This window comes from Jaculus jaculus, chromosome X, assembly GCF_020740685.1.
Source record: "Jaculus jaculus isolate mJacJac1 chromosome X, mJacJac1.mat.Y.cur, whole genome shotgun sequence".
Classification (NCBI taxonomy): domain Eukaryota; kingdom Metazoa; phylum Chordata; class Mammalia; order Rodentia; family Dipodidae; genus Jaculus; species Jaculus jaculus.
This window is the reverse complement of record NC_059125.1, coordinates 114,726,884-114,730,369: the sequence shown is the minus strand read 5'-3', so window position 1 is coordinate 114,730,369 and position 3,486 is coordinate 114,726,884. Positions and strand designations below refer to the sequence as shown.

General features: G+C 46.1%; 1 pseudogene; it reads left to right on the top strand.

The window, feature by feature from the left end:
• The first annotated feature begins 2,802 nt into the window (after window positions 1-2,802).
• On the top strand, window positions 2,803-3,278 carry LOC101611458 (annotated as a pseudogene).
• The last annotated feature ends 208 nt before the right edge of the window (window positions 3,279-3,486 follow it).

The following is a 3,486-nucleotide window of genomic DNA, read 5'->3' as shown; positions in this document are numbered from 1 at the left end:
ACTTTTTGTTGGGGGGGGGGAATTCCAGGTAAGGTCTCACTCTAGTCCAAGCTGACCTGGAATTTCCTATGTAATCTCAGGGTGGCCTTGAACTCATGGTGATCCTCCTACCTCTGCCTTCTGAGTGCTGGAATTAAAGGTATGTGTCACCACACCCAGTACAGAGTAAACGTTTTTTTAAAAGTATCTCATTTTTATTTGTGTACTTGAGAGAAGGAAAGATAGAAAGAGAGAAATAATGAATGGGTATGTCAGAGTCTCTAGCCACTGTAAACAAATGCCAGATTCATGTGTCACCATGTGCATCTGGCTTACCTGGGTCCTTAGGCTTCACAGGCAAGTGACTTAACCACTAAGCCATCTCTCCAGCCCCAGAATAAACTTTTTATTCCCCGTAAAAGAGTGAAGCTGGGCATGGTGGTGCATGCCTTTGATCCCAGCACTCAGGAGACAGAGGTGGGAGGATTGCCATGAGTTCTGGGCCACTCAGAGACTACATAGTGAATTCTAGGTCAGCCTGGGTTAGAGTGAGACTTAAAAAAATTTTTTTTAATTAAAAGAAGGTAGGGAAAATATACACACATAGAACAGCTATAACATGTAGAAAATAAATAGCTTTGAGTCAAGCATTGTCATATTCACAGTAAATGGAACTAAAAGACAAACCTTGTCAGAGTGAATAAAAAGACATGCCCCGGGCTGGAGAGATGGCGTAGCGGTTAAGCACTTGCCTGTGAAGCCTAAGGACCCCGGTTCGAGGCTCAGTTCCCCAGGTCCCACGTTAGCCAGATGCACAAGGGGGTGCACGCGTCTGGAGTTCGTTTGCAGAGGCTGGAAGCCCTGGCGCGCCCATTCTCTCTCTCTCCCTCTATCTGTCTTTCTCCCTGTGTCTGTCGCTCTCAAATAAATAAATAAAAAATTTAAAAAGAAAGACATGCCCCAAGAGACCTATAACATGTAACTTGTATTAATACATTATAGAGACACGAGTTTAAAGTAAAAGGATAGGTTGACCATGGTGGCGCACACCCTTCTTAGTCCTAGAACGCAGTAGGCTGAGGCAGAAGGATCTCTGTGAGTTTAAGGCCAGCCTGAGACTACACAGTGAATTCCAGGTTAGCCTGGGCTATAGCAAGACCCTACCTCAAAAAAAAAAAAAACAGTAAAAAGATGGGGAGAAATGCTGATTACAAGAAAGCTATTATGGCTATGTGATAAATGTCAAAACAAAGAGTAATAATAGAGCCAAAGGAGAATATTGAACAATAAGGAAAAAGATAATTCATTGAAAACTGAAAATTTAAATACATGTATATATGATACATTGAAGTACATGAAGCAAACCTGAAAGGAGGGGCTGGGGAATCGTGCTCCGTGGTTAAAGGTGCTTGCTCGCAAAGCCTGCTGACCAGATTTGGATTCCCCAACACCCACACAAAGCTGAATGCAAAGTATTGCATGTAGCTGCAATCCCCATGCGCCACAATGGGAGGCAGAGCCAGGAGTTCATTTTTATTTATTTATTTGAGAGCGACAGACCAAGAGAGAAAGAAGGAGAGAGAGGGAGAGAATGGGCTTGCCAGGGTCTCCAGCCACTGCAAACGAACTCAGATGCGTGTGCCCCCTTGTGCATCTGGCTAACGTGGGTCCTGGGGAATTGAGCCTCAAACCTCAGTCGTTAGGCTGCACAGGCAAGCGCTTAACCGCTAAGCCATCTCTCCATCCCTAAACCGACATTTAAAAAGAAATATTTTATTTTTATTTATTTATTGGAGAGAGAGAAGGAGGGAGAGGAAGAGAGAGAGAGAGAAAGAATGGGCAAGCCAGCAAATGAACTCCAGATGCATGTGCCACCTTGTGCATCTGGCTTACTTGGGTACTGAGAAATCGAACCTGGGTCCTTTGGCTTTGCAGGCAAGCACCTTAACCGCTAAGCCATATCTCCAGCCCAAAACTGCCATTTATTTGCAGGGACACAGAGAGAGAAAGAGAGACAGCGCATACCAGGTCCTCCAGCACCTACCTGGATGCACTGCTCTGTGCATCTGGCTTATGTGGGCACTGGGAAATTGAACTCAGTTGTTAGGTTTAGCAGGCAAGCCTCTTAACTGCTGATCCCTCTCTCCAGCCCTAAACTGGCATTTATTTGCAACAGCAAGATACCCTGTCTCCAAGAAGGTATAAGATACAGATGCCTTGAGGTTGCCCTCTGACCTTCATGCAAGCATGTTCCCATGCACGTACACACACTGTAGCACATGCACACCCCACCATGCAAACAAATAAATAAACTGATAGGAGTTAAAGGAAAAAATACACAAATCTAAGTCTGATTTTTTTTTTTTGTTGTTCAAGGTAGGGTCTCACTGTAGCTCAGGCTGACCTGGAAATCACTATGGAGTCTCAGGATGGCCTCGAACTCACGGTGATCCTCCTACCTCTGCCTCCCGAGTGCTGGGATTAAAAGCATGTGCAGCCGGGCGTGGTGGCGCACGCCTTTAATCCCAGCACTCGGGAGGCAGAGGTAGGAGGATCACCGTGAATTCGAGGCCACCCTGAAACTACATAGTGAACTCCAGGTCAGACTAACCTAGAGTGAGACACTACCTCGAAAAACCAAAAAAAAAAAAGCATGTGCCACCATGCCCAGCTAAGTCTGATTTTTGAGTGTTAAATAAACCTTACATTCCTGGGAAAAGTCTCACATAGCAATATATTATTTTTGCTATATAGTTTAATGTACTACTGTGTTGTTGAAAAACATTTTTAAGGAAGCGGGTAGCCAACGTCCTGCAGAGCAACATGCCCAAGGTTTACTGTGACTACTGCGACACATACCTCACCCAGGACTCTCCATCTGTGAGAAAGACACACTGCATGGCAGGAAACACAAAGAGAATGTCAAAGACTACTACCAGAAGTGGAAGGGAGAGCAGGTGCAGAGCCTGATTGACAAGACAACGGCTGCATTTCAGCAAGGAAACATCCCTCCAGCTCCATTCTCTGCCCCGCCTGCTGCAGGGGCCACGATCCCACCTCCTCCCAGTCTCCCGGGTCCTCCTCCACCTGGAATGATGCCAGCACCCCACATGGGAGACCCTCCTATGATGCCAATGATGGGTCCTCCTCCTGGAATGATGCCCGTGGGTCCTGCTCCTGGAATGAGACCTCCAATGGGAGGCCACATGCCAATGATGCCCAGGCCACCAATGATGAGACCTCCTGCTCGCCCCATGATGGTGCCCACTGGGCCTGGAATGACTCGACCAGACAGATAAGGATGGAAGGAGGCTTATGTCTCAGCTCTGTGTTATTTTCTTTTCTGTGTAGATCGTGATGCTTGACTGTTTTCCAGCAGCATGGTGAGCAAGGCCTGCACCCCTTCATAGCAGAGAATAGTTTTGGAGGGAGAAATGGGACAAAAAAGTACAGTTATTATTTGTATTGTGAAAAGTGAAAATAAAATTGTCAGCTCTCTTAGTTATT